This window comes from Thamnophis elegans, chromosome 11 (genome assembly GCF_009769535.1).
Source record: "Thamnophis elegans isolate rThaEle1 chromosome 11, rThaEle1.pri, whole genome shotgun sequence".
Classification (NCBI taxonomy): Eukaryota; Metazoa; Chordata; class Lepidosauria; order Squamata; family Colubridae; genus Thamnophis; species Thamnophis elegans.
The window spans coordinates 7,620,560-7,639,699 of NC_045551.1; the positions used below are offsets into that span (position 1 = coordinate 7,620,560).

The 19,140-nt window shown below is 45.0% G+C and overlaps 1 long non-coding RNA gene across 2 annotated transcripts; it reads right to left on the minus strand.

The window, feature by feature from the left end:
- Window positions 1-10,368: 10,368 nt before the first annotated feature.
- LOC116515133 lies at window positions 10,369-18,948 on the minus strand. 2 transcript variants are annotated; one of them, XR_004256194.1, is made up of 5 exons: window positions 18,550-18,948; window positions 16,607-16,964; window positions 11,845-11,985; window positions 10,914-11,031; window positions 10,369-10,588 (listed from the first exon to the last, which is right to left on the minus strand). It is a non-coding gene; the product is annotated as an uncharacterized LOC116515133 (long non-coding RNA). The 2 variants fall into 2 exon arrangements; XR_004256195.1 differs by having other exon boundaries at window positions 16,607-16,772; window positions 18,550-18,944.
- Between the last annotated feature and the right edge of the window lie 192 nt (window positions 18,949-19,140).

The window sequence follows — 19,140 nt, forward strand, 5'->3', positions numbered from 1 at the left end:
CTCTTAAATTCAAGGTTTTTCTTAACAGCCATTAAAATGCAGGAATTTCCAATAGATGATTGCTTCCCTGTGTTCAATATAGTATAATATACTAACAGCGAACAGATTTATACAGACTTTGAATGAACTAGTGCTAAGTGTTTCTTTCTTTACATGCTTTACATGCTCCAATTCCCTCCATTTTTCATTGAGCAAGCAATAGCCAAGATTCATTCATCATCTTCCCAGCTCAAAATTATTGACAAATTATAATTTGTGCAAACCAGTGAGGTAAGGAGGGAAACTGAGTGCATGAAACCAAGATTCTATTACAATAATTAAACTTTGGTTTGCCACAACATTCTGCATATCCTATTAAACCCTAACTTAACTGTTAGCCCATTGACCAAATCACAATTGGCTGGGCTAACAAGCCACACTAATTATAAATGGTTAGTTTTATGTGATACAAACCAAATCTGACAAACAAATCATGTTGTAGCATTATATGGGAGAATGTTGTCACTAACAGTTAACTAATAGCAATATAATTTTGTCTCTCTGTGTGTGTGTGTGTTTGTGTGTGTGTGTTTTCGTAGATTTTCACAGGTGTAGGTATGCTGGTCTTATTGTATTCGGGTCTTTTCCCGTGTATTTATTGAGATTGTCTTGGCAACGTTTTGGCGAGGTCTCACTCACCATCTTCAGACTGGTGTTTTTGGCTTAAAGCGTGGGCGGAGCTGCCGTCTTTCTATAAATCTTGGTGGGGGTGTGTGGAGTGCTGGCTTTGTTTCAGTAAGTGGATTGATTGGATGTGTGGCTGTATCATGATTGGTAGATTGGTGCTGATTGGTGCTGGCTGTGGGTCCATTGTTGTTTCGTGTTGTAATGGCCTGGGTGGTGGGTGGGGCTCGTTTGTTGACTAGGGCTGTTTTCCAGATGTCTGGTAGGCGGGCGGTATCGTCACGTTTATTCATGTTGTGGGGGGTGTTTCTCTATTTCGATAGCTTCCATAATTATTTTCTTGTTGAAGTGTTCAGTTTGGGAGATTAATTTGGTTCCTTCAAAATTAATTAAGGTGCTGGAAAAGGGAGGATTTTTTTCTTTTTTTCTGATTCCGTTCTTGTGTTCTGCGATGCGTGCATTTATTCTCCTGTTTGTTTGTCCTATGTATGTTGCAGGGCAGATTTTGCATGGTATTTCATAGACTATTTGGTTTTCTAGCTGGATTTTGTCTTTGGGGTTTCTTAAGATATTGGCTGAAGATCTCCAATGGATTCCGAAGAAAAACAATTACCAACCTAATCCAAAGGGAGACTCCCACCCAAAACCGAGACACAGAACAGGACAACGGCATCGCCCTCCTCCCTTACATCAAAGGCACCACTGATAAAATCAGCAAAATTCTCCACAAACACAATATCAAAACAGCCTTCAACACTGACCAAAAAATAGCCAACATCTTAAGAAACTCCCAAAACAAAATCCAGCTAGAAAACCAAGGAATCTACGAAATACCATGTAAAATCTGCCCTGCAGCATACATAGGACAAACGAACAGGAGAATAAATGCATACATACATACATGCACATACATACATACACATACACATCAGGGGTGGGTTTCTCGCCCCGTTCCAACCGGTTTGGTTGGAACGGGGCTGGCGGTGTCCTCGTGCACAGGCGCAGCGCATGCATGCGTACTAGCGTCTGTGCGATGCTCCAGCTGCTCCTGGAGGATCGCGCAGGCGCTGTATGCATCCTGTGCATGCGTGGAAGCGCAGAACTCGTCAAAACCGGGTAAGGAGCGAGGGCATGCGGGTGGGCCCTTCGCCGTTCCCGGAAGTTACTTACTTCCGGGTTCGCCGACCAACCGGTTCGCGGGGACCACCGCAAACCGGTTGAAACCCACCCCTGATACACATACACATATATACACATATATATACATACACACACACACACACACACACATATATACATACATACACATACATACATACATGTGTGTGTGTGGTGGGTTCCGGATCCCGTTCCAACCAGTACGGTTGGAACAGTCCCGGTGTCGTGGATGTGTGCAGTGTCCGTGCGCATGCATCTTACCATCCAGCGATGCCTCCGCTAGCCTCTGCGATGTTCCAGCTGCTCGCAGAGTGTCGCGCAGGTGCTGTACGTGATGTGCGCATAAGTGTAAGCGCTGAAGACTTTAAACACCAGTAAGGAGCACAGCCAGGCAGGTGGGCTCTCCGGAGCAGCGTACCGGAGCGGTACCCAGTGCTCCGGCCAGGCTCTGGTACGCCCATACCAGGGCGTACCACCTGCAATCCACTACTGTTATATGTATATGTGTATGTGTATGTGTATGTGTATGTATAACCACCTCTACATCTATATCTACATGTACAGGTGAAACTCGAAAAATTAGAATATTGTGCAAAAGTTCATTTATTCCAGTAATGCAACTTAAAAGATGAAACTAATGTATGAGATCGACTCATTACCTGCAAAAGAAGATAGTTCAAGCCGTGAATTGTCATAATTGCAATGATTATGGCTTACAGCTCATGAAAACCCCAAATCCACCATCTCAGAAAATTAGAATATTGTGAAAAGGTGCAATATTCTAGGCTCAAAGTGTCCCACTCTAAGCAGCTAATTAAGCCATAATACCTACAAAGGGTTCCTGAGCCTTTAAATGGTCTCTCAGTCTGGTTCAGTAGGAATCACAATCATGGGAAAGACTGCTGACCTGACAGTTGTGCAGAAAACCATCATTGACACCCTCCATAAGGAGGGAAAACCTCAAAAGGTCATTGCAAAAGAAGTTGGATGTTCCCAAAATGCTGTATCAAAGCACATTAATAGAAAGTTATGTGGAAGGGAAAAGTGTGGAAGAAAAAGGTGCACAAGCAGCAGGGATGACCACAGCCTGGAGAGGATTGTCAGGAAAAGGCCATTCAAAAGTGTTGGAGACTTTCACAAGGAATGGACTGAGGCTGCAGTCAGTGCATCAAAAGCCATCACACACAGACGGATCCTGGACATGGGCTTCAAATGTCATATTCCTCTTGTCAAGCCACTCCTGAACAACAAACAACGTCAGAAGCATCTTACCTGGGCTAAAGAAAAACAGACCTGGTCTGTTGCTCAGTGGTCCAAAGTCCTCTTTTCTGATGAGAGCAACTTTTGCATCTCATTTGGAAACCAAGGACCCAGAGTATGGAGGAAGAACGGAGAGGCACACACTGCAAGATGCTTGAAGTCCAGTGTGAAGTTTCCACTGTTTGTGTTGATTTGGGGAGCCATGTCATCTGCTGGTGTTGGTCCACTGTGCTTCATTAAGTCCAGGGTCAACGCAGCCATCTACCAAGAGATTTTGGAGCACTTCATGCTTCCTTCCGCAGACGAGCTTTATGGGGATGCTGACCTCATTTACCAGCAGGACTTGACACCTGCCCACACTGCCAAAAGCACCAAAACCTGGTTCAATGACCGTGGGATTACTGTGCTTGATTGGCCAGCAAACTCGCCTGACCTGAACCCCAAAGAGAATCTATGGGACATTGCCAAGAGAAAGATGAGAGACATGAGACCGAACAATGCAGAAGAGCTGAAGGCCGCTATTGAAGCATCCTGGTCTTCCATAACACTTCAGCAGTGCCACAGGCTGATAGCTTCCATGCCATGCCGCATTGAGGCAGTAATTGCTGCAAGAGGGGCCCAAACCAACTACTGAGTACATATCCATGCTTATACTTTTCAGAGGTCCGATATTGTTCTATGTACAATCCTTGATTTATTGATTGCATGTAATATTCTAATTTTCTGAGATTGTGGATTTGGGGTTTTCATGAGCTGTACGCCATAATCATCACAATTATGACAAATCATGGCTTGAACTATCTTGCTTTGCCTGTAATGAGTCTTATCCCATATATTAGTTTCATCTTTTAAGTTGCATTACTGAAATCAATGAACTTTTGCACGATATTCTAATTTTTTGAGTTTCACCTGTATATGTATATATTCAAATTTCCACATGATTGGCCTGTCACAAAATACACGTTGGATTTTAATAAAATTACATCAAAATGATTTTTATTAAAAAAAAAGAAAAAGTGGTACTCTACACAAAAGTCATATGCATATATACCACTATTAAAAGCATTTACATTCTAGATTCCTCCTTACTGTTTTTTTTAGTTTAAATCAGATTTATAAAATAGCATTTATACTATTAAATATTCCATGTCCAGCTGTAGTTTGTATTCTTGGTTTTAACATCTTCACTAGCAGCAGTTTTAAATTTAATTCAACAGCATACCTAAAATCACTATAATTTTCTTTTCAGTTTCCCTCTTTAAAGCCACTCCATGAGGTAGCCATAGAAATCCTTTCATTAATATTTTAGATTTTTTTTAAATTAAAACATGAAACCGAGGTATAAGAATTAAGAAAAAAAAGATCACGGAACACATAGCCAGGAAAAACGAAGCAATTTCTTTTTGCAAACATTTTTTTAAAATATAAAAAAACAAAATACTGTAGTAAAACACATTAAAGGTTTTACCTGCTGGAAGCAAACTCAGATGGTATCAGTGTCCATTTTAAATCTGTTTTAATGAACTGTTACAGGCTTACATACAAGTGACTCACAGCCAGGAAAAGTGGAATACATGTATCAGAGGGTACTAATAGTGACGGAGAGAAGGGTAATATGTAAAGAAACATGCTATCGTTTTACATCTGTCAGATTTATTACACCTTAGAGAGGGACAGTAGAAAATTTTTCCACTCCATAGTAACTCTTGCACACTTCTCCTAAAAATAGACAAGGCAGCTGGGACTGTAGTTGAAACCAAAGAAGATACAAGAGCAGCATAAAAGGAAGTCTAACGGTATTTTGGGAAAGCATGCCTCCACCTGTTGAGGCCAAACTAAGGATCATCCACAAATACATAGAGCCACAGATCCGCCTAGTGTTATGATTTGAAATTGGATACAACGAATGGAAACTGCAAAAGGAAACCCAATATTAAAACAAGGATCTGAAACGTAAATCAAAATTCCTACAGCTATACATATTCCAGTGGTGGGCACTCAAAAATTGTTTGAACCTACTCTGTGGATGTGGCCTCCTTTGTGGGAGCGGCTTGCTGCCCATGTGACCGGATGGGAGTGGCTTGCCACAGATATGAAGATGCCGACGACACTTGTCAGAACCACCTTAAATTACCTCACACACAGCACTGGCCTGCATAAGAATATGATGTAAACTTGTTTTTTAAAAGGCATCTTTGGTTTGCGTTAAAACAACTTCAACACACGCAATGTTCTGATTGCACCACAAACGCAGTAGTCATCCTTACCTTTCACAGAGGCACTGAGTTTTATAAATAGGAGCATGATAGTGTAGAATAATCATATCCAAGGACCAGTGGTGGGTTTCAAAAAAATTTGGAATCTCTTCTGTAGGTGTGGCCTGCTTTCCGGGACCACTGGTGGAACCTCTTCTAACCGGTTCGGTAGATTTGACGAACCGGTTCTACCGAATAGGTGCGAACTGGTAGGAACCCACCTCTGACATATTCCCTATACAGTGTCATTCTTGTACACATATTAGCAAATTGGTTTGCAATCGATGACAATTCTGAGAACATTTTCACAAATACGCTTATCATTCCCCCATCCTTCTTCCCTTGCATTTTCATTTTCCTTCTTCTAAGTCAGGGCTGTCAAACTCCCGGCCCATGGGCCGGATGCATCACATGCTGGCCACAACCACGCCTGGTTTAGCGAAGGGGGGAACATTCCCAATGACGTTGCCGTGACGAAATGACTTTGAGCCCTTTGTTCTAAGTGAATAACTTTGTACTTGCCTGCCTGGAAATTCCATAGTTTTTTTTTTCCCCAGCACGTTTGGTAAACCATCAAGATGTGTTTTGAAGTTTATATCCAGGTTTAAATTATACATTAAGAAATAACATAAGAAAAAATACAAATGAAATCTTAAAGATCTACATTGTAGCTGCCATCCTTTTTTTTCTTATAAAAGATGTCACTGTTTATTACGTACTAGTTCTAAAAATTGCATATCTTTCTGTTCTGACCCCCCTCGTCCCACACCAAAACACTCCAAGCCAAAGATACTTTACGGAATTTATTCACAGATAGACAGGTCCTTGGCAGCAAACGGGCACAGATAAGCCCTGGCAGCAATCCATTCTGCCAAGCTCACAATAATGTTCATCAAACATTAGTTAATGCGTTGACTTCTGCAGAAAGGGTGTGTGCACAAGCCGTCTTTTTATAGTCTGGAGAGGAGCCTAATGACAAAACAATCTTGCAGTTAATATAACAAGGAAAAAAATCCTTACAAATTAGGACTGTTAGCTTTAAAGGAGAGCTTCTTTGTTTATTTGTATATTTTTTTCCTTTAATTTATATGGCTGCCATATTGGTGAAGAGAGACTAAAATTGACTGCAGTTTCTAAAAAAAGAGTGAAATGAGATGGAGGTGATGTCATGAGAATGTGTCTCTTGTTAGATATTAGTTCTAACTACAGTGGTTTCCACCAAGGTCCTCTGTTCCAGTGGGAACAGAGGTTTAATCCTATTGGTCGAAGGGTCTGATTGCTCCCTATAAAAGGGCTGCTGTCAGACTCAACCTTCGCTGGATTGTTCCCACTTGTTGTACTCAATAAAGAGCTGTTGTTACCGTAAGCCTGTGTGTGCCTATCCATTACCCAATCTAACACACTGGCGACGAAGGTGGGATTGGAAGGCAACTAGGCGAACCAAAAAGAGCGTAGCAATCCAGCAAGTAGATCCAGCTTGGAGCTCAGCGCGGTTTTCGAGCAGCCATTTTTGAGCGGCAAACTCAAATCGCCCTCTGTACACAAAATGGCTATGCACGCCCCACCGACTCCGTATGACCCAGTCACCGAGCACTGGGAATCGTACATGCTACGATTTGATTGCTTCCTGGAGGCAAATTACCAATGGGCCTTCCTGAAGGCCGCAAGAACAACATGTTCCTCGGATACTGTGGGCGTTTTTTGCCACCCCGGGAAATGTTCGGGATGGCAAAAAACCTTTCTGAGCCAACACTGCTTCAAGCAGTCGCCTGGTCCGTTCTGCAGTAGACGCTAAGGACCCACTATGCGCCTAAGCCATCCAAGCACACTCACCAGCATGAGTTTAACATCAGAAACCAGAAAGAGGGCGAATCGATTAATGAGTATGTTGCGGCGCTTCGCAAGGCCACAGCGTACTGCGAATTCTGAGACCTGGACGAGCTGATTCTGGACTGCATAATTTGTGGTGTGCGGGACATTACCTTGCAGAGGTTACTCGCTAAATCTAACCTCACTCTGCAGACTTGGCGGTGTGGGAGGCAAGATCATGAACTTTCAACTGGGTGGGAAACCCCGGAAGCTTTCAGATTTCTCTTCCACAGATGCACCAATATGTCTCTTATTAAATTGGTCCAAATGGCTGTGTGTCCGTCCCCTTCTCCCATCTTTCTCCCTTTCTCTCATCTTTCTTCTTTCCTCTCCCATTTTTCCACCTCCCTCTCATCTCTCTCTTGCTCCTTCTCCCCATCTTCCTCCCTCACTCCCCCCCACTTTCTGTTTCCCATCTTTCTCCCTCTCCCTTCTATTTCTTTCTCTCCCTCCCCATTTAACAGGATGCAAAAGGACGTGGCTTCTCTCCTGCAGTAAGCCTCCAGTCATCACTTTGCCATGTCATCCCTCCCTCCCCAGCCAAGTGTGGAGGACACGAGCTCCAGCCCAAAGCAGCAGGAAACAAAGGCTGTCTTACATCCAAATGTGGTGTGAAAGCAGGTATAGGGCTGCTTCGCTCCTGCACTAAGGCTCCGGCCATCACCTTGCCATGTCCCCCTTGTCTGCATGAGAGGGAGGGGCAGGAGGATGATCACTGAAGCCTTAGTGCAGGAGTGAAGCGGCCGACTACCTGCTTTCGTGCCACATTTGTATATAAGGCAGCCTTCACTTCCTGCTGCTTCGGGCTGGAGCTCACATCCTCAGCGCCCGGCCTAAGTGCTGCGGGAGTGGGGAGGGACGACATGGCAAGACGATGGCTGGAGCCTTAGTGCAGGAGAGAAGCTGCGCCCTTTTGCATCCTGTTAACATCCTCCTTTGGCATGCGCTTGAGGAGGGTTTCCCTCCATGTGCACACCACCCCCAGTCCCACCGCAGCTGGCCACGGCAATATAAGGAGGGTTGCCCAAAGGGAAGCCTCCGCCACGGCTGGTGATCATTCTCCAGCCCAGATTTCCAAAAAGAAATAGTAGCGAAGCACCCGAAGGAGAGCTTGCTGGCTTGGGCAGAGAGAAAAGAGACACAGAGACAGAAGTGATGGGACAGGGAGCCACAGCAGAGGACCCAGAGCCGCATGCGGCTCTGGAGCTGCGGGTTGCCAACACCCGCTCTAGGTAATCATTCCTTTGCTTTGCCCTGATAATTTCTGTTCTTCCTGCTTGTTCCTAGCTGGCAAAATGGCAAGAGAAAGTGAGAATTCAGTCCTTATTGTATGTTGTCCTCTAACTCCTCTTCTTTGCTTCCAGGTGAAGAATCTGCAACGGAGGCAATACTTCCAAGTCAAGAGAGAATCAGCATAGTCCCTCCTAACAGCCACACTGTTGGGGGGAATCTCCCTGGAGGATCTAACTTGGGTCACATCTGGGTTGGGTTGCCTGAATGCAGTGAGGTCACAGGAATTTCCAACAGCCTTCATTCTTCATCATCATTTATTACACTCAAACTGTTTCAATCAGAGATTTATTCCCCTTCCCCTTCTCCATTGACTGTCATCAATTGAATATAAATTCCTCATTATTAGGATAAGTTTGATTTTGTTGTTGGACAGGAGATCACGCTGTAGTGACCCCTTCTTATTTAAGAGACAGATGTGGTCATTCATCTTATACACAACACCCCTGGGTGGGTCAGTGCATAATATATAAAAACCAATAAAATAACCACAAACTCTACACTGTATGGTACCCGCAAAACCATTCTCCCTGTGGACTCAAGTCTTAAACTACCCCATGTATTGGAAGACGAACCGGCTGTTTGCGGGGTCCTTATCACCCAATAAGGGGAGGGAGGGAGGGAGGGAGGATGCTGGAACTCATAGAAAATCCTCTATCACTTGGCAGGGGCAGCTATGAGAAAGGTGCACTAACTAGGTCTCACTGGGTGACAACATCTAAGTGAGGGGAATTGGAGGCAGCCACTTTATCTGGCATGGTGGGATGGGCATATACCCTCAGAGAGAGGCCTTCTTGCAAGTATCCCAGCTCTGTGCTATTCTTGGCTTGAAAAGTGTTAACTTTATTTTAAACCTGAGAAAAAACCCGAAAGAGCATGATGCCAAAGGAAGACTAGCTGTATAGCCCATGAGTCCAGCTGTGATTCAAGCCAAGTAGTGAGGGACCGTGAATAAACTCACTCAGTCAAGTGATGGGGTGGAAATGGACCCAGGGAAATAAAAGCCATACTGGAGTGACAACACCCTCGGACCCGAAAGCAACTGCAGAACTTCCTGGGATTCGCAAACTTTTACAGGCATTTCATCCCCTCCATCGCCAAGATTGCCCTGCCGATCACCAAGTTACTGAAAACAGGAAAGAGAGGAGGAAACCTCGGCCAGGCCAACCCAACCACTAAATTGGACAATGGAGGAGTGCCAGGGGGCTTTTGAGGAGTTGAAGAGACAGTTTGCAGAGCAACGGTTCCAAAACACCCCAACCACAAGCCAGCTAGCTACAGCTAACAATCACTCCTGCGCATGCATGGGGGTAGGGATGGCATGGGTTGCACACGCATGTGCAGGGACGGGGGGAATGGTATAGGTTCTTCAGAAAATGAAAAGCTTTCTAAGGATCCTTCAAGCCATGGTAATGTATTTTCTACTGGTCCTTCAGAACATTGCTTCTTGAGGTTCTCTTGATTTTTCAAACCATCTCTCCCATGGCCTTCTTGCAATTTCTGCCGTGGACTTCTGTAGATCCCGAATGCCTTTAATAGAAGCTTTAAGTCATTCCTGAGTATCTAGGTGTGGTGTTTTAGTGTTTTGGCATCTTGTTTAGATATTTAAGGACCTGGCTCTTATAGGTTTTTCAAGGATTGTTGAAGCCATTTTTCAAGAGCGGCTTGAAAAGGGGGGGAGCGCAAGGGTGGGGTCGTGTGTGCATGTGGGTGGGGCGTGCAAGGGTGGGGTCGCTGCACATTGCATTATGGGTGCGGGCATCCTGTCGCACCTGCACACTTTTGGGAAGCCACAACAAAAAGGTTAGCCATCACTGGTTTAGAAGAATCATTTTTCAGGATTTTCAGAGATTACTGAAGCCAACTCAGTATATTTAGCCCGGGTTCCTTAAGTGTTTTTTTTATTTTATTTTCAGGCTGTCTACTGAAACTTTAAGCCATTTCTCGTTTAATTGATATTCCACCATTTGAGGCTTCATTTTGTCATTTTGTCTTCTGTAATGGCTGTCCTTGTTTGGCAAACACTCACAGAGCCTCTTTTGCACTAGGTCTCTGTCCATCAACAAGGTGCAGCAGCCCTTCCTCAGTTGTTTCTAGAAAAAAATCAGAGGGTTAGATGTAAATCTGAATATTCTTAGTTAAAAACTGATGGGAACTGCAGTGATGTCAGGAACCTCTTCCTCTTAAAAATGTATAAATATTGTTGGGCAGTGGGGGTATGGAGGTTGAAAGATCTCTCCTATACATATCTTTCCATTCACTTCCATAGATTTGTTTATGTAAAAGTATAATGAGCCATAATTCATCAATGTCTTTCTAAGGAGATTTTCACTGTTTTCCAAGCTTTCTAAGATAAGGAGACTCTAATATGAAATTCTGGAAGTTGTTGTGTGTGGTGGCTATCTAAAAATTTCTCACCTGCACAGTATTTCTTCGTACTCTCTCATCCGTTACTTCAATGTTTTTGAATGTCAGCAACTCGTTGTTTCGGAGCTCTTCATTTTCTACTGTCAGTTTGGATTCTACTGCTATCTTTCTGTAAATTAAGAGGACCAGAGAGATATTAGCCCTCTTAATTTGTTACTTGAATTACTAAGCATACCTACATTCCTAATTGTTTTTGCATTCCATTATATCTATTGCTCTTCTGTTCTCTTATTCACTTATCCATATATATATAAAAGAATGGAATACTTCTTTTATCCAATATATCTAGCGATCGTGGGTGCACCTCGGTTCACCCACGTAACACCTATCCTCCGCGAGCTGCACTGGCTGCCTATTGGTCTCCGGATACGTTTCAAGGCGCTAGTCGTCACTTATAAAGCCCTTCATGGTATTGGACCTGGGTACTTGAGAGACCGCCTGCTGCCAATCACCTCCACTAGACCAATTAGATCCCACAGATTAGGCCTCCTCCGAATTCCATCCACTGGCCAATGCCGACTGGCGACTACCCGGAGGAGAGCCTTCTCTGTGGCTGCTCCGACCCTCTGGAACGAACTCCCCGTGGAGATTCGAACCCTCACCACCCTCCAGGCCTTCCGCAAAGCCCTCAAAACCTGGCTGTTCCAACAGGCCTGGGGCTAAAGAGCTGTTGCCCCCTTCTCGAATGGTATGACTGTTGTGAGTTTTTAAATTATATATTGTTATGCTTGCTGTTTTTTAAATTTTTTGTCTGTATCCCCCTTCCCCGGTTCGAGTTGTGAGCCGCCCTGAGTCCCCTTCGGGGGAAAAGGGCGGCATATAAATATAATAAAATGAAATGAAATGAAAATGAAATAAGGGATCTAATAAATAAATCTGAATTTGAAAGAAAAAATCAAATCGCTATCTAAATATTTCTCACCTATAAAGTTCTTCTTTAAGGTCATTATTTTCTTGTACGAGCTCTGCTTTTTCTCCAGAGTGTTTCTGAGCCTTACAGCTGAGTCTCTCATTATCTTGTCTGAGTTTCTCCAGTTGCCCAGGCTCCTCGGAACTATTTTTTCTGTAAAATATGAAGAGCAAAATGTAATTAGCCTCCTTAGGTTTTTTTTATTTGAATTATAAAACTTGTTTAAAATTAAAACTAATTATAATAGATGAGAAAGGAAGAGAAATTCTGGGTTGCTATCTAAAATTTTCTCACATGCTCAGGTTTTCTTCATAGTCTTAATACAATACAATAGCAGAGTTGGAAGGGACCTTGGAGGTCTTCTAGTCCAACCCCGTCTAGGCAGGAAACCCTATACCGTTTCAGACAAATGGCTATCCAACATCTTCTTAAAGACTTCTAGTGTGGGGCATTCACAACTTCTGGAGGCAAGCTGTTCCACTGATTAATTGTTCTGTCAGGAAATTTCTCCTCAGTTCTAAGTTGCTTCTCTCCTTGATTAGTTCCCACCCATTGCTTCTTGTTCTACCCTCAGGTGCCTTGGAGAATCGTTTGACTCCCTCTTCTTTGTGGCAACCCCTGAGATATTGGAACACTGCTATCATGTCTCCCCTAGTCCTTCTTTTCATTAAACGATGCATACCCAGTTCCTGCAACCATTCTTCATATGTTTTAGCCTCCAGTCCCCTAATCATCTTTGTTGCTCTTGTCTGCACTCTTTCTAGAGTCTCCACATCTTTTCTACATCGTGGTGACCAAAACTGAATGCAGTATTCCAAGTGTGGCCTTCCCAAGGCCTTATAAAGTGGTATCAACACTTCACGTGATGTTTGGAATGTTTATTATAATTTATAGGCCGCCCTTTTCCCTGAGGGGACTCAGGGCGGCTTACAAAACACGGGAAAGGGGGGTACAAAGACAAAAGACATAAGACAATACATAATATTAAAAATAGAGCACAACATTCATTCATCATTCGGGAGGGGACAAACTCAGATTTTTCATCCCCAGGCCTGACGGGATAGCCAGTTCTTGAGGGCTGTGCGGAAGGCCTGGGCGGTGGTGAGGGTGCGAATCTCCACGGGGAGATTGTTCCATAGCGTCGGAGCTGCAACTGAGAAGGCTCTCCTCCGCGTAGTCGCCAGTCGGCACTGACTGGCGGATGGGATTCGGAGGAGGCCTACCCTGTGCGATCTGATGGGACGCAGGGAGGTAATCGGCAGAAGGCGGTCTCTCAAATAGCCAGATCCACTACCATGGAGCGCTTTGTGAGTGGTAAGTAGGACCTTGAAGTGCACCCGGAGATCAACAGGTAGCCAGCGCAGCTCACGGAGGATCGGTGTTATGTGGGCGAACCGTGGTGCGCCCACAATCACTCGCGCGGCCGCATTCTGGACTAGCTGAAGTCGCCGGGTGCTCTTCAAGGGCAGCCCCATGTAGAGCATGTTGCAGTATTCCAGCCTAGAGGTCACAAGGGCTCGAGTGACTGTTGTGAGAGCCTCCCGGTTCAGGTAGGGCCGCAACTGGCGCATCAGGCGAACCTGAGCAAATGCCCCCCTGGTCACAGCTGACAAATGATGGTCGAAACTCAGCTGTGGGTCCAGGAGGACTCCCAAGTTGCGGACCCTGTCTGAGGGGTATAAATTTTGTCCCCCCAGCCTGATTGATGGAACATTAACCAAATTTTTGGGAGGAAAACACAACAGCCACTCGGTCTTTTCCGGGTTGAGCACCAGTTTGTTAGCTCTCATCCAGTCTTTAACAGCCTCAAGGCCCCGGTTCATCACTTCCACCGCTTCATTGAGTTGGCACGGGGCGGACAGATACAACTGTGTATCGTCCGCATATTGGTGGTATTTTATCCCGTGCCTCCGAATGATCTCGCCCAGCGGTTTCATGTATATGTTAAATAGTAGGGGGGATAAGACCGAACCCTGCGGCACCCCACAAGTAAGGGGCCTCGGGGACGATCTCTGCCCCCCCACCAACACCGACTGCGACCTGTCCGAGAGGTAGGAGGAGAACCACTGCAGAACAGTGCCTCCCACTCCCACCTCCCGCAGTCGTCGCAGAGGGATACCATGGTCGATGGTATCGAAAGCCGCTGAGAGGTCAAGGAGAACCAGGATGGACGCATGGCCTCCATCTCTGGCTCTCCAGAGATCATCGGTCAATGCGACCAAAGCGGTTTCTGTGCTGTAACCGGGCCTGAAGCCAGACTGGAAGGGGTCAAGATAGTTAGCTTCCTCCAAGGTACGCTGAAGCTGGAAGGCCACCACCTTCTCAACAACCTTCCCCACAAAGGGGAGGTTGGAGACTGGACGGTAGTTGTTAAGAATTGCTGGATCCAAGGACGGTTTCTTCAGGAGGGGTCTCACCACCGCCGCCTTCAGCGCGGTGGGGAGGTGTCCCTCCCGAAGAGAGGTGGTAACAACCGCCTGGATCCAGCCTCGTGTCACCTCACTGCTGTTGGCAACCAGCCAGGAGGGACACGGGTCCAGTATACAGGTGGAGGCGCTCACAGCTCGCATAGCTGTGATCTTGATTCTGTCCCTCTGTTTATGCAGCCTAGAACTGTGTTGGCTTTTTTGGCAGCTGCTGCACACTGCTGGCTCATCTTTAAATGGTTGTCCACTAGGACTCCAAGATCCCTTTCACAGTTACTACTGTTGAGCAAGGTACCACCTATACTGTACCTGTGCATTTCGTTTTTCTTGCCTAAATGTGGAACCTTACTCTTTTCACCATTGAATTTCATTTTATTACATAGTGCCCAATGTTCAAGTTTGTCAAGATCCATCTGTATCTTTAGCCTATCTTTTGGACCGTTGGCTATTCCTGCCAGCTTGGTGTCATCTGCAAATTGGATGAGTTCCCCATTTATTCATCCAAATCATTGATGAATATATTGAAGAGTATCGGGCCCAAAACAGAGCCTTCCCTCCATGAAGATGCAGTTCCATTGAGGACTATACGTTGAGTGCGGTTGGTCAGCCAGTTACGAATCCATCTGGTGGTGATGCTGTCTAACCCACATTCTTCTACTTTATCTAGTAGTAGATTATGGTTTACCTTATCAAATGCCTTACTGAAGTCCAAGTAAACTATATCGACGGCATTCCTCTGGTCCACTAAGTTTGTCACATTATCAAAGAATGCAAAAAGATTAGTCTGGCATGATCTGTTTTTGACAAACCCATGTTGGCTTTTGGCTATTACTTTGTTTGCTGCTAGGTGTTCACTAATTCATTATCTTTTCCAGAATCTTTCCTGGTATTGAGGTCAGGCTGATAGGTCTGTATTTTCCTGGATCTGTTTTTTCCCCCCTTTTTTGAAGATGGGAACCACATCAGCTCTTTTCCAGACCTCTGGTAGTTCCCCTGTGCTCCAGGATCTCTGATATAGTTCAGTGGTTCTGAGCTTGTCTGCCAGTTGCTTCAGAACCCTGGGGTGTAATGCATCAGGTCCTGGTGATTTGAACTCATCTAGGATAAACATGTGCTCACATACCATTTTCTTCCCTATTTCAACTTGTGTTCCTAATATGATTTTTGTGGTGCTGTTTTTGATAGGTTGGACTGTTTTATCCCTTTGTGTAAAGACAGATGCAAAACATGAGTTAAATAGTTCTGCTTTCTCCCTGTTGCTTGTCACCTTCTTGCCACTTTCTCCCAGTAATGGACCAATTGTTTCCTTAACCTTTTTCTTGTTTTTAACATGTTGGAAGAAGCTTTTTTGTTATTTTTTACTTTTGTGGCAAGCCTTTCTTCATTGTGAGCCTTAGCTTTCCTCACTTCATCTTTACATGCTCGGGCTATTTGCTGATATTCTGCCTTAGTTATGTCTCTCCCTTTCCACTTTTTATACTTATCTTTTTTGTCTTTCAATTTGTCAGAGAATTCTTTATGCATCTATGCAGCTGTTATTTTTCTTCTACATTGGTATTGTACTAGACTGGGCTTTTGTAATCTCATTTTTCAAAATTTCCCAAGCTTCTTGAGTTGTTTTCCCCTTGAGGATTCTCATCCATGGAATTTTTCCCAAGCTCTCTCTAAGTTTATTGAAATTAGCTCTCTTAAAGTCCAAGAATCTAGTTTCACTTTATTCTACTACTTGTGTTTGAATAACGTTGAATTCCAATACTGCATGGTCATTTGCCCCTAGAGTTCCTGTGGCTTCCACACCTTCTATAATTTCCTCTCTGTTAGTGAGAATTAAGTCCAATATGGCTGATCCCCTTGTTCCCTTCTCTACTTTTTGGGAAACAAAGTTGTCCGCTAGGTTCGTTAGGAACCTGTTGGATCTTCCACTTGGTGCAGAGTTTGTTTCCCAGTTGATGTCAGGGTAGTTAAAATCCCCCATTACTATTGTGGTGTACTTCCTACATACCTTAGTTAGCTGACTAGCAAAAAGTTCATCTACTTCCTCTGCTTGGTTGGGAGGCCTGTAGTATAGACCTATGGCAATGTCGTTTCCCCCCCCAACCTTTAATATTGACCCAAATGCATTCAAGGAGCTCTTCGCAGAGCTCCTTTTTTTCTTTGGCCAGTTGGAGATTTTTATTCACAAGCTCTTGAATTTTTAATTCCAGCTCCTCTTTTTCAATCAAGGGTTTTGACACTCACTACCTCCACCACCCCATCCATCACACTGGGTTTCTTTACCTCTTAATATGACGTGAACGATTTCTCAGTAAAGTACAGTCAAAAGATTCCTCACATGCTAGATTGCTTACCTGATGGGAATGTATCTTTAAACTTAAATCCTGGCCCACGTGCATTATATTTTCTGGATGCCTCGAAACCTGGAAGTTCTGTGAAGATTGAAAACGAATTGTAGATTTTTGCTTTTCTTCATTTCGTGGTCATAAGAATTACATGCATTTGTTTTCCATAAATTCTCTGTGATGTGAAATAGCCAAGAAAGGAAGAGAAAGTCAGGGTTGCTATCTAAATTTTCTCAGCTGCTCAGCTTTTCTTCCTACTCTTCGCAGAGTTCCACTTTTTCTTTGGAGGTTTTTATTTATAAGCTCCTGAATCTTTGATTCCAGCTCCTCTTTTTCTGTCAGCAGTTTTGACATTTCTACCGTCTTTCTGAAAATTATGAAGATCGGAAAGAAATTAGCTCCCTTAGTAAAAAAAAATAGCTTTCTTGAATTATCAATATTTTTCTTCAATTAAAACACATTAAAAATGCCTTTGTGTGTGTGTGTGTGTGTGTGTGTGCATGCGCGCATCAGGCTCCAAGTGCTTGAAAAGGCAACTCCCATTGCTTCCCCTAATAACTGAGGGAAATAGTCTAATCTTCCTGGATAGCACCTGGTTGCCCATCCCTCTCCAGCAGTTTTCCTTTCCACATTATAACTAGAAATATCAACACTAGCTTTGTTTTGAAAATGTTAATCCTACTATGTAAGGGTTACAACCATGGATCTGCTAAACTCTCTAGAATGATCTACATAACTGGATGTGAATATTCCCCATGAAGAATCTTTTAATTCAATGAACTTTTTTCTCTTTCACACCATAACAGACGCAAACAATTTCTAGAGGGAAAATGTTCGATTTAGTGTCTGAGGAAAGTTTTCACTTTTCCCCCAAATGACAATCTGCAAAGGTAGCCCAACAAGTTGCTTTCCCAGAGTTTAGGCAGTCCCTTTTTGTGAGATTGCATGCAATCACAATGTCAGATCCCTAAAAGTGATACTGCCATTCAATTGGGAGGAGGGGGCCCTTGGAGTCGATTTATCAGCAGTGCCTGTGACAACTGATATGCTCCAAGGTAAACACAGTGAATTAATTGGTGAAGCCCTATGAATCCACAATGCCGATTTCAGAAAAGAGAATGGGAAATTGAAATGCCCCAAAACACAATTTTTTTCTTCCTGTTACTCCGTCATCAAAACGGAATCCTGCCGCCAACACGGATATTTCAATCCTGGTTAATTTAATAATAATCTGAGTTTAGGCAAATGCAGGGCAGCTGAAACCTCATCATCTACTTTTCAGAATGACTGCAGTAGTAAACTTAGCTCCACAGAACTTATTCTTTAATCAAAGGTGTGCACGTGTGTGTGAGAGAAAATCACAAGCTACCAAATCCACAGCTTAAATCTTATGGTCAGCCATGAGTTCGCCGAGTGGCCATGCCCTTCTTTCTTCCATGGCCAACGCTTTGATGCGGTGGCAGTTCCCAGGCACTCAGATGAGCTTAATGAAGCCGAGCTGGCGCAGTGGTTAGGGTGCAGTATTGTAGGCCACTTCAGCTGACTGTGATCTGCAGTTCAGCGGTTCAAATCTCACCGGCTCAAGGTTGACTCAGCCTTCCATCCTTCCCAGGTGGGTGAAATGAGGACCCGGATTGTTGTTGGGGGCGATATGCTGACTCTGTAAACCGCTTAGAGAGGGCTGAAAGCCCTATGAAGCGGTATATAAGTCTAATAAATAAAATAAATAACGCTCCTCCTAGCAGGCCAGCGAGAGCCCTGAGCTATAAGGCACAACCGGAGGGCGGCATTATGAACCAGTGAGGGGGTGTTGCGCTTGGAAGAGCAACGCTGAGAGACGCCTAGGTGTCCACCAGCGCCAGCCTAACTCTAACCCCATGACACCCCCTCAGCTCTGCCCCTAAACACACGGGAGTAGCAGCCGCTTCCCCCTCGCTCCAGGGCCAACTCACCAGACGAAATCGTTGCTTTTGTCCTCGTAGGAATTCAGAAGGCCGTTGCAAAGCGGGGTCACAAACGGCCTCTTTTTGGTGCCGCTGCTGCCGGCTGCGCCACTGCCGCTCCCGACTCGGGTCCCCGCCAGGCGAGAAAGGCCGCCGCCGCCGCAGGAGGAGGATCCGGACACGGCGGCCGCCACCAACACGGGTCGCGAGGGGGCCGCTGAGGAGCCCGTCGCCATGGCAGTGCCCAAGCAGGCCGAGGTGGTGAGCGAAGAGGCTGAGGAGGAGCCCGGTGGCCATTGCCGAGTCCTGCCTGAGGCAGCTACGGCGGCGGCGAAGGGCCTTTCCTCCTCGCTTACCCCTCACCCGCCGCAACGCCGACCAACTGAGGGGAGATGAGGCGTCTACGGAGAAAATAAAAACTCTCGCTGTCGCCCCGCCTCAGGGAAGCCAGTACGTCGCATCTGATTGGTTCCCGGACTCCCTCAGCCTCCTCCCACCCGAAGGCAAAAAGGGGCGGGGGAAATGCCTCCCGCTTTTCTAACCGACACCCAAACACAAGCACCCCGAAGGCTTAGGACGACGCATGCGCCGCTGAAGAAC